Consider the following 12,268-nt stretch of genomic DNA (forward strand, 5'->3'; position numbering starts at 1 on the left):
GTTTCAAAGAAATACTATAGATTTCTCAGTCTAGCATTACAATGGATGTCATTGTTATAGTTGCACATTCAAAGACAGCAGGAGTTATTTACTTTAGGTCACTCTTCTTTAGATTTAAGAGCTTTTTCGTGTTTTTGTATAATATGTATGAAGACTTTTGAGATTAGACTTTTCAAATGTGGTAATAGGTTTTTCATTGTTTTATTAACCAAGTTCAGATTCTCAAATTACATCATGAAGGAAGTACACTTATCACAATCATCATGTAGTGCCAAACACCAGTGTTAACTGGTTCCAAAATACATGTAGCTAGAAATGGGACTTCACATTTACAGATGTTACATGAGAAAAATGTGGAGGAACAAATTGGCATTGGCAAATAATGGATGATATTTGATGAGAACAGGTGAACAAAGACTTCACAAACATGGAGTACCACAGTGAGTTCCAAAGAAGGTGGCATGATGTCCTACATAAGATAAATTGCAAAACTGGCTAGAGGTCATTCACAAAGGCTTACCGGGAAGGTATGGTTGAGAAACTGGGTAACTGTACATCTTCCTTCCCTGATAAGTGTTCTGCTTCCACTGGAAGGTGCGGTATTGGAATGGGAGGCAGATGAGTGAGGGTTCTAGCTTCTGAAACATATACATCAATGGCAGAGAATGTAATTCCCATGTTTCTAATGACATCTATGAATGCCAGTAAGGCCACATGGTAGTCCCTGTCAAGGGTTTGCTGGTCGAACAACACAGCACCAACGTTGCTTTTTTAGGGCACTTGTTAATGCATTGAAAGAATCCATCTTGGCCTCCAAATGATGATCTAAGGCCTCTAGTCCTCTTTCCAATGACTGGATGAATTAATTGATAGATTCCAGCTGCCTAATAACATCACTACTGTCAGATGTTGAAGGCTGTTGTTCGTCCTTCTGCATCATGAAACCAGCATCAGCTAGGGAGTTCTCAATGCCATGGAGCCAAGAGTAGGTGTCTATAATTTTCTTTGACAACCCCTTCTTAGGGGTAAGATACCTATGAACTCCATCAAGAGTACCTACTATAGTCTCCATTCCCCACCTGACTTCATCAGCCATTCGTTGCTGGATTCCTACATCTCTCTATTGAAATGTAACTTGGGGGTCCTCAGAGTCCACAATTGTTTCATATGTTGATATTCCACTACCGATCTAGGTTGGTTCATCTGGAGACCCAACAACATCATCTTCCTTTGCCAAAACTGGAGGAGATGTTTCAAATCTTTCCAGGAGCTGTTGGAAGGTGTCTTCATCCATGGGGGGCAGGATGGTGTCATCAACAGGTTGAACATCACAGACAGGCTTACCTCCAGGAGATGTTGTTTGCCCCTCTGGAAAGAAATAGGGATATGTTTCAAAGATTTCATGATTGGATATGATTTACATGATTTCAGTTACATTTGGATAGTATTTTACTTCACTTTCACAGGCACAGGGATTTATAGAACATATGTGCCTACAAGTGAATATGCCCATGTCGTACTAATATTACCTTTTACTTGGCAATACATGTACATTGATTGCACACCCTCATTATCTATTACGGGGCACATTTCTGTTATTTTCACAAAACGCAATGCAGCTAGGCAACTCGATGTGCTGCCTGCTTGAAATGTAGAGGGCAGGAATGGACCACATTTAACATTATATGGTGCATTCCTGCTCTCTGCCTGAAGTGACACAAAATGTACTGTGTTGCACCACCACAGATACCCTTGCACCATGTTGCACGGGTGCCATCATTTGCTTTAGGCATCAGTTTGTGCACCCTCACTAGCTGAGAGATGTAATGTACCATATGTTGCTATGCCTCACACATTCCTGCACTCCACCTTTCACACAGCACAGCACACCAAACCGCCTTGTTGTATTGTATTACATGTTATTTGTGCATTTAAGCTGCCTAGAGGCCCTCTTTTACAAACAAGCACACAACACTATGCAGCATGCCACCTTGCTGCACTGCCTGAAAGTTGAAAAACATGTATGTGCCGTATTTCACATTTTACAGGGGAATCCTGTAGTTTCTGACAATACCAGAATCAAAGGTCCAGCTTTCAAGTGGGTATCCTCCTTCATGACAAGAAAAAAGCAACCGGTCAGGCTCCCTCCGTTCACCTCAGAACCTGAGGAACTAAGCTGCGGAATCCCACAAGGCTCTTTATTCAGCCCCACTCTCTTCAACTTATTCATGGCTCCTCCAACAAGCATCTTTTAGACCTATGGACTCAACATCATCTCCTACACCAATGACACCCAGATCATCCTAACCCTCTCAGAAGACACTAACATCACCTAAAGCAAATTAGAAATGCTTATGACCGACAAGGCTAACTAGATGAGAGATAACTACCTCATGCTCAACCTGACAAGACGTAAGTGATAATATTCTGCAAATTAACTAACCCTGGGACTTCACATGGTGGCCCATAAAACGAGGCCCAATCTCCTCACCTTACAACCACCCAAGAAACCTGCCTATCATCCTGGACACCAACCTCACTATAAGACATCAAATTACCTCTGTCACCTCAACCTGCTTTCACATATTTTGAATGCTCAGACATTTCTTAATATGGCTTCCTCCTGACACCTGAAAGACCGTAAACCAGGCCCTCATCACATGGAGACTTAACAACAGCAATGCCCTCTAATACAGCATCTCTGCACACCTGCTACACAACATGCAAACCATCCAAAACACCTCAGCCAGACTAGTACTCCACCTTCCTCGCCGCACGGATATCACACCTCTCCTCAGAAAAATACACTGCCTCCCCATTCAAAAATGCTGCCAGTTGAAAATGCTCACCCACACTTACAAGGCACTACCATGGGTCCTACCTACCTTACTGACCATCAACACTACTACCAATCAACCAGGAACCTCTGCTCTGCGTCACTTGCGCTCACCTACACCCCCATATCCATAGAAGGAAGACAGGAAGTAGGGTGTTCTCTTACATGGCAGCCTAAACCTGGAGCAAACACACACTGCACATCAGGACATCAGTGTCTCTTATGGATTTGGGCATGAAACTGTACACATGGCACTTCAAACGATCCTACTTGCAGAGCATGCACCTACCCAGGATACTCTCTCAGGTGAAATTTGACCCTCTGCAAAGCCACATTACATTACACTTTTCCCTATCTAGCCCCAACGCAAACATACTTGCGTCATGGTGAAATATTGCCTGCATTGGCATTAAGCTGCAAAAATTGCTACTGCCCAAGGAAAGGACAGTTATATACAGTGTAGGGTCACAAATAGGGCATCAAGCCCTTTCACACAGTGCAGCACAGCATAGCAAGATGTCTTGCTGCATTGTGCTACATGAAAGTTTTATAAATGTGGGCCCTTGTTAACACTTATCTTGTAATCCTTGCTGGTCCTCCTCATCAGCACTGTCCTGACCTTCCACTCCATCTACCAACTCTTTAGGAATGAGGGATGCCACCCTTTCCTCCAATGGGTCCAACTTCTTCTGAAGACAGGTCCTCCTACAGTCCTCAGTGCTACCTTTAGGTTTCTAGGCCAGTTTTTCTGTGGCACTATGGGGGTGATTCTAAGTCCGGCGGGCGGCGGAGGCCGCCCGCCAGACTTCCCCCACCAAAATACCGCTCCGCGGTCGAATGACCGCTGAGGGTATTTTGGGATTTGCCCTGGGCTGGCGGGCGACCGCCAAAAGGCCGCCCGCCAGCCCAGGGCAAATCAACCTTCCCACGAGGACGCCGGCTCAGAATTGAGCCGGCGTAGTGGGAAGGTGCGACGGGTGCAGTGGCACCCGTCGCGTATTTCAGTGTCTGCAAAGCAGACACTGAAATACTTTGTGGGGCCCTCTTATGAGGGGCCCCGCGGCACCCCCTACCGCCATCCTGTTCCTGGCGGGAGACCCGCCAGGAACAGGATGGCGGTAGGGGGTGTCAGAATCCCCATGGCGGCGGAGCGCGCTCCGCCGCCATGGAGGATTCTGCAGGGCAGTGGGAAACCGGCGGGAGACCGCCGGTTTCCCGCATCTGACCGCGGCCGAACCGCCGCGGTCAGAATGCCCTGCGGGGCACCGCCGGTCTGTCGGCGGTGCTCCCGCCGACCCTGGCCCCGGCGGTCTCTGACCGCCGGGGTCAGAATGACCCACTATGTCTGTAGCTGTGCCCCCTCTTCTTACACTGCAGTACAGTCCTTCTTGTTTGTACAGTGCAGTAGATCTTGTCCATCATAGATTGCCAGATAGCATCATTCTTTGCTAATGGCAATTTGGAGGTGGCAAATAATACTTGTTCATTCTTTGCACATCACTTCTAAATATTTGGTCGTACTCCTGATTGTAGTTTGACTTCCTCTTTTCGGCTAGGATGCTGCCAGTTCTTCACGGTTAGGTTTGTTTCCCTCCTGGCTTCTTGAGGCTCGTGACATGCTTCTAAATTTTAAGGAGTATTGGTGGTGTACATTGCATCAGTCTGTTTCCTTTTTCAAGCATTCCTGCAACGCAATACACTCCCACATGATGCAATGTTGATTTACAGCAGGTAAAGAGAGTTTTTTTTTTACATGCAAATCGACTTTGGGTCCCGTAGGTAGTAGTTTTGTTACAGCACTTTGCGCCATTATCAACAACTTGCATTGCAATGCGTGAAGTATTTTGAGGCCCTGCACCATGGTGCACCTTATAATAAATGTGGCGTATCCATGGCACAGAGAAATACCACAACACTGCAGAAATCAATCTGATGCAACACTGCTCAACTCAGCAGAATGATAAATGTATCCTCTAGTTTGTAATGAGATGACTGCCCAAAGCTCTTCTTAGATGTCTGTGGCCTATGAACTTAACTGTCAGCATACTGAACACCAAGGTTGTGTAGTCTTGACTCTACCTCATGCATCTTTAATCCACAACAGACACTCCCTGCCCCTTTATCCCACTCTTTCAGATTCCTGCTTTCTCCCTTCATGACATTTTTACGTCTTTCTCTTCTTACGTCTGTCTGCTTTCAGCTTTTAAAGAAAAATAAGTGCTGGCATCAAAAATAGGTTACACTGGGAACCTTCGGATCAAATTAAGACTGTCCGTTGTGCTGAAAGACTTAAACATTTCTGTTTTAAACCTGCTCAATCAGCCGCAGAAGTTGTGATTGACCTTGTGACAGGTCTATTGCAGGATGTCACTCCGAGTCTCTCCTTCACAAAATAAACAGTGTATAATGTAACACATATCACATATTCACCCTTTGCCGTGTTACTAATGCCCCTAACTCCCACTTTCCCTACACTGTAACTTCTGTGCTCGCTAGGTTAAAATGTGCTACTGTTTGAAGCCAAATATGCATTTATTACAAGTGCGTCAGATCTCGAGAGTTACAGGCCGAATTGGGATTTTCAAGTATGATGATTATTTTGCAAGCAGTATTACGGGGTCAAAATTATCATGAGTGCTTCCGGTAACAAATTCCCTGGCCAAACCTACAGCAATATTTCCTTGAAAAAAGCTAAGGAGTTCCTGGATCACACGAGGAAATGGGTGTAGGAACAGCGATTACTGATGTTATTCTTCATTAAACTGGAATAATTTGGAGTATTTTTATGTTCTGGAATTAATAATCCCCTCACTGTAATTCACGGTGCAAAAGTATCGCAGGGAAGTTACAGATGCAGTTATAATAGGTTAGGGTCGGCAAAATTGCGTATTTTTTGTGTGCATTTTCACAAAATTCCACACAACATTCATAATTTACACTTTTAGAACGTATTTCGATTTTCTCACGTGAACTCGCACTTCGGGTAATAAAAGTCTTGTACGATATTAGCAGAAGACCTGTTCGGCCTGAATGAGTTTCTCAAGTGCAAACATTACGCAAAATTGCGCAAAGGGAAATTTAAAGTAATTTCGGGAGCGTCACATAATTAGAAACTCTGGTATTATTAACCAAATTACTCCAACATAACTACGAATTCTCCCAAAGTTAATAACCTGCGCCACCAACACATTCCCCAACTTTCACTCCGCCCTCCGTTCTTTGTACACCGCTCTCTGACACCGATTCTTCTTCTCCCTTTGATCCACTTCCCCTGCCTGGAAGATAGTTTCACATTCCCTGTAACATTAAATTACTATGAGTCGCAGCACTGAGTCCTGCAGAGATAATTTTTCACAAACCAAGAGAGATTTGACAAGAATCATAATAATTTGTTTTCTTGCAATGAAAGCCTCCTTTCCACATACCAACATGTTTTGCAATCACGGCACTTCAACTCTAAACGCAGCCACTTTAGCAATGAAGGAGCAATTTTAGAGCCTTAGAAGTGGGTATAGTATTATAGTCATTTTCCAATAAAGATGACTAGAAGAATGTAATAAAAGCACGTGGAAGGAGTCAATGGCGGTGGTTTCGATTGTAAAAGGCAGACCTGCTTTACATCGTGTCACAAGACAGCTCATTTCTGATATAATGAGAGAAGACTTAGGGAAAACAATCTTCTTGTGACTTCAAAATAAGCCTTCCTCAAGCATATCTATAGTCTGTCTCGGTTGTAATAAGGAAATGTAATTGTTAATAAAATGCCGACCAGGTTAGATTAGTTATTTTTCTTTTCTTTTGATATAGTAAATTCATTTTAAATTATATCTTGTACAGAGTACTGCATCCTGTGAGCACAATTATTACAAGAGCCTGCTGAACATTTAAAAGCTAATCTGAATAGAGCAATTTAGTTTTAACTTCGCTTAGCTCGTGAAGAAGGGGAGATAATATTTATTTTGATACATTTGTATCCTGGGTTTATGAGGCACTTCTTTTGAAAGGCAGCTAACTACATTCCATAATAATAGTGACCACACTCAAAGACTGAGGGGCAGATTTAAGAAAAGTGGTGCTGCACCTAGTGCAGCGCTACTTTTCTTGCACCCCTTAGCGCCCTCCTATTGCCCCCATGTGTGCACCGTATTTAAAATAGGGTGCACCATGGAGCAGGGTAAGGGGCAATAGCATCAGCATTGCGCCACTTTGTAAGTCTGGTGTGGCGATTTTGGCCTCATTGTGCCACATTTTCACTAATGTGGTACAAGGAGGCGCTAGGCCCTCTTAAATCTGGGCCTGAGGTTCCAAGAAGCCAATTGTGTCTGTCTCTAGCACTCTTATTTGCTCCCTATTTCTTTTTCTCTAATTTAGGTGCATAGGACAGATTTATGATGAGGAACTAGCCCAGGTCAGAGGGTGAGGGATACATGTTCCCTCTGACGTAATGGAGAGGTGCGAAGGGTAAGGAGGGAAGGGAAGACCATTGACATAGACCTTATACCAGAAAACTACAGCCCTTCTTTGATTGATGAATGCGTATAACTACTCTTCTATCAAGTGAAAATGTTTACACTATAATAGTGCAGTGAAATTTGGGAATGAAAGATGAGCAGGATTTGCTATGTTAAATTTTTCCAGATGTAGAAGGAAAATACAGTAAGTGATCGTTAATATTTAAGTGATCACATACTAGTCACTAACCCATTTTTGCAGGGAAGTTCACCATACGTAAATGGCTCAGTTTGCTCGTGCAGGGTGCTCATGGAAGTGTCCTTTTACTCGTAGACCCATTTATTCCTTCTCAATATTAATCCAAGATGGTGAAGGATTGTATGTTAGTACATTTCCCCCCTGGAGTGAGAAGTAGTTCCTACAAGCCATGGATGTCCTGGAAAGGTTTGTGGATACACATAGGGCCATATTTATACTTTTTGATGCACAACTGCGCCAACGCAGTTGTGCGTCAAAATTTTTACCGCCGGCTAACGCAATTCCAATGCACCATGCGGGCGCCTTATTTATGGAATGACGTTAGCAGGCGCTGCGGACTGGCCTGAGTAAAAAAAAATGACTCACACCATGCAGCGCCGGCGTATGGGAAAATGGGGGTTGTGCATCAAAAAATGGTGCAAGTCAGGTCTGAGGCAAAAATCAGGCCTCAAACCGGACTTGCAACATTTTTTTGGCGCACAACCCCCATTGACATGACTCCTGTCTTAGCAAAGACAGGAGTCGTGCCCCCTTGCCCAATGGCCATGCCCAGGGTACATCTGGGCATGGTAATTGGGCATAGTGGCATGTAGGGGGGCCCAAAATAGGCCCCCCCTATGCCACTTAAAAAAAAGGTAAAAAATATTTACCTGAACTTACCTTTACTTCTCTGGGATGGGTCCCCCCATCCATTGGTGTCCTCCAGGGGTGGGCGAGGATGGCAGGGGGTGTCCCTGGGGGCAGGGGAGGGCACCTCTGGGCTCCTTCCGAGCCCACAGATCCCTTAACGCCTGCCCTGACCCAGGTGTTAAAAAACGGCGCACAACAGGCTGTGCGCTGTTTTTTAAGGCCCACCCCCTCCTGTGCGTCAAAATGACACTGGGGTATAAATAAGACGCACGGGCCTTAAAGTCATTTTTTGGAAGGGAACGCCTACCTTGCATATCATTAACGCAAGGCAGTTTCCTCCTTCCAAAAAATTACGCACATGGTGGAATTTTGACGTCTGCGCGGTCGGGCGTCAAAGTATAAATATGGGGCAGGGTTTGCGACAAATGTGTGTCAAACCTTTTAACGCACATTCGGCGCAAACAGAGTATAAATATGCCCCATACATTCTCAAGATTACAAGTGTTCACAAACCTTTATTTACTATCTTTCATAATGGATACAGTCAGATTTCCCTCAGTCAGTTGCAGGAGCAAATCCCTTTCTATGGTCAGACAGATTACAGAACAGCTTCAAAATTGGCGACAGGTGTGGAAATAGGTTGTTCCTCAGTGAAAAATATTTACCCATGTAGACTGTCCTAAGTGCCATTGTGGAAATGCAACGCATTCCCAAATCCATAGCTCTTAACTATGTATAATTCTGTATTTGGTTTTGCCATGTAATATAGTGTTTGTGACATTTCTAGACTTAACCCTGCTACTGGCAAAGAGAAGTATTTCATCATTTGTGATTGTATGCCTTTGCACACTTACGGCAGTTCTACTGGCATTGCCAATGTTAGTACCCTACATAAAATGAAAGGAAAATAGTGTGTAGATCACGTTGTTTTCAAATATTTGAAGTAGATGCACACCAAGCAACAATATTCGATCGGAATGCCTGAATCAATTAGGTTATACAGTGTTGAGGAATGGTTTCAAAATGACCCCCAAGTGTAGTTTTTATACAGAGCATAAATTCACTCTCTTTCAGTTTCTAAGTGCTGTCAATGAACATTTTTTATAGCCTCTGAGGCAAAATAAGGAATTTATTGAATAACTCTCAGAACTTGTCACTACCTCGTCCATCCTGTTGTGTAAGTTGTAGCTTTGGTGTAACTCTACAAGGTATGCTTTCCCATCCACAGGTAATAAGAGTGAACTGCGTCTAATGACATACATGTCAATGATTCTGCCTAAATCAGAAAAGAGTGTGATTTTCATTGTTTGAGAGTTAGGGGATGGAGGCCTCCATGAGCCAAGACAGAGTCAATGGAGTTGGGACTATGGGGCTTCACTTCATCCCCAACTTGTATGTCTGTGTAAGGAAACTAGGGGTGAGCAGAGCTGATGGAGGTCTACTCCACAGAATTCTGTGGAGTTAGCTAAAATCTCAGTGGACTAAAAACTCTGTGGAATTCCACAGAGTTCCAAGTGTGGCAGAGTGCCACCTGTCCTCTACCATCCTGGCCTGAATGCACCCAGCCTCAGAAGCATTAAGCATGGTGGGGCCTGGTTGGTACTAGGCCCAAGCCTGCTTAGCACTTTTGAGATCAAGTGCATTCAGACCAGGGTGGTAATGGTATGCTGTAGGCTGCAAAAGCTGCAGTTTCAAGCCTTTTGTGCTGACATGGCCCACCGACCTGGAGTTTGCTGCTCTCACACCTGCACACTTCTCTTCAACAACTGCCCTCCTTCACAGACTTGTTACACAGGGGTAAGCACACCCCTTGTTTTGCACCAGCCTTGCAATTGCTTCACTTACATGCAGCCTCAGACCTCCCTTTCTTTAGGTCCCCGCACTAGCAGCAGCAGCAAACCAGCTCACCAGCATCAGCCTGTTATTTTCACAAAATGCCTAGCCTTGCAAGCCACTGTGCTGCAAGGCACTCTCTCAGGCCACACACATCTCTATCTGGCAGGGGCTGCCAGACTACTACTCAGCAGGTGATGCTCCCCCGGTCTCCAGTTCTCCCTGCTGGCCCCAGCACTGTACCCCATAACACCACTTCCTTTCCCAGGGACTCTGGGGAGACATGTTCTCCTCTTTTCATGTGGAGCTTTGACTGTAGTTTTTTTTTTCCAAGGACGGAATCCCCTCATATGCAAAACCTGTCCATGCCCAGTGCTGGCCCCCATGTACACATAGGAGAGAAATTGAAAAGAGAGTCTTACCTCAATGTTGTCTGTCTGGGTCCAGGGACCCTGCTGCCAGCGGCCTGGCTGTCTGCCTCCCTCTGCTCTCTGCTCCTGGGCTGCTGGGAAAAGTGAAAGGAGGGAGGCCTGGATCCGGAGCTGGTGCCAGTACAGCTCGTCAGCAGTAGCTCCATGCTGCCGATCAGCAGAAAGCTTGGACCGTGTGTAAGTGCAGCCCAGTTATGTGCTACAGAGTGCAAGTGAAGGCTGTGCAGAATTGTATTTGTGCTATGTGGCCCGTAAATGGGCTGCAGTGTGCACGCCGGTGAGCTCCGCCCTGCTGCCCGGGCTAGCAGAGTTTTTGGCCCAACTCCGTGGTCCAAGCGGAGCACGGAGTGCCAAAAACTCCATTAACTCCACCAGTAGAGTGGAGCTCACCGCCCACCCCTAAAGGAATTAGTCTAGTAGTTGCATGATTTGCACAAATAATGGGTTCATATATGCCCTCTACAGGAAACCAAATAACCCATTGTAGCACTTGACTCTCTCAAAGTAGCGAAGTAGAGCAGTCAAAGGCCTACTCAAGGGAAGTGGTGTAGACTGGTAAGCACCATTCTCTGGCACACAATATTAACATTCAATAAATAATTGTCCAGTCCATGCTTTTCTTTTGAAAAAGGAAAACCACATTTACTACACACACATCACTCAATTCTATGCAGTAATTTACAAATATACATGAGGCTGGTAGAAATACCTTTGATGACATTTCATAATCACCTCTGAACCCCTAAAGAGTGATATTTATACATCAGATTAGTCTATTTACTTGGTCACAGGCTAAAGATCAAGAAACTACATGTTTAAAGTATCGTAATTTTAGAAGTAAATACAATAATCAATAATAACCATGTGTAAATGCACTTATTACTATCAATGAAGGATATGCACTTTTATCATTAGCCTCTGTCAAGTATATGAAATCAATAAAGCATTAAAAAATTTACTTCACATGTCTGTGTGCTTTTTATCTACAAACAGTCACAAAAACAGCCTTGAGAGGGCATCACATTCGGATTATATAACATGCAACCAGAGACTTAACCACTAGAGAGAGTAGTACAATATGTACATTCTTTTAAACAGGTCTCAATAACTGTGACTATAAACATAGCCCTAAAAAGAACTGCACTCCCAGTTGTAGAGCACATGCTGCAGCCTGGGGAGTGCCTGAATCAAACAACAAAGTGTGGGATAGTCTACCTTTCTATGACCCTTCCAACTGTGGGTCAGTACTTTTGCAACAGCTCCTTGGGCCCTAAAGGGGGGCAGGAGGGTTGCAATGGCTCTGCAGCTTCTCATGCTCTTTTTTATGTTATTGTTGGTGGTCCTGCCATCCATGGGCCACCACATGCAGCAGAAATGGTTTCATCCATGTCAGGCCCAGGGGCAGCATGGGGTGCGCCCACAGGAGCATGAATACTTAATGCATGGCTCTTCTGATGTACCAGGAAGAGAAGCTGCCTTTGTATTCCTTGTTGTTCTGGAATGCTGCACGTTTTATTTTTTCATTTTAATTTGGTGTGCCCAATCCCACTAAGGCACCTCCCTGCCTCGTAATGCTGGGGGTAGCCCTAGGAGCCCACCCCTGGCTGATCCGCTGGTTCTCTGTTTGGGCAGAGCTTCTTCCCCTGCCCAGGGGAGATGGCAGCTCTTCTCCCCTGCCTGCTCCTACGGGCAGGGTGCCGGATTCTGTGGTGCCCGCCCGCTCCCCCGGACAAGGGTGGCCTTCAAGTGTGAAGGAAGTGCAGCCGCATTCCCCTGTCCACTGCAGCATTATCATGTGCTGGATTTGGGATCAAGGCCCCACCTCTTT

This window comes from Pleurodeles waltl, chromosome 1_2, assembly GCF_031143425.1.
Source record: "Pleurodeles waltl isolate 20211129_DDA chromosome 1_2, aPleWal1.hap1.20221129, whole genome shotgun sequence".
NCBI lineage: Eukaryota > Metazoa > Chordata > Amphibia > Caudata > Salamandridae > Pleurodeles > Pleurodeles waltl.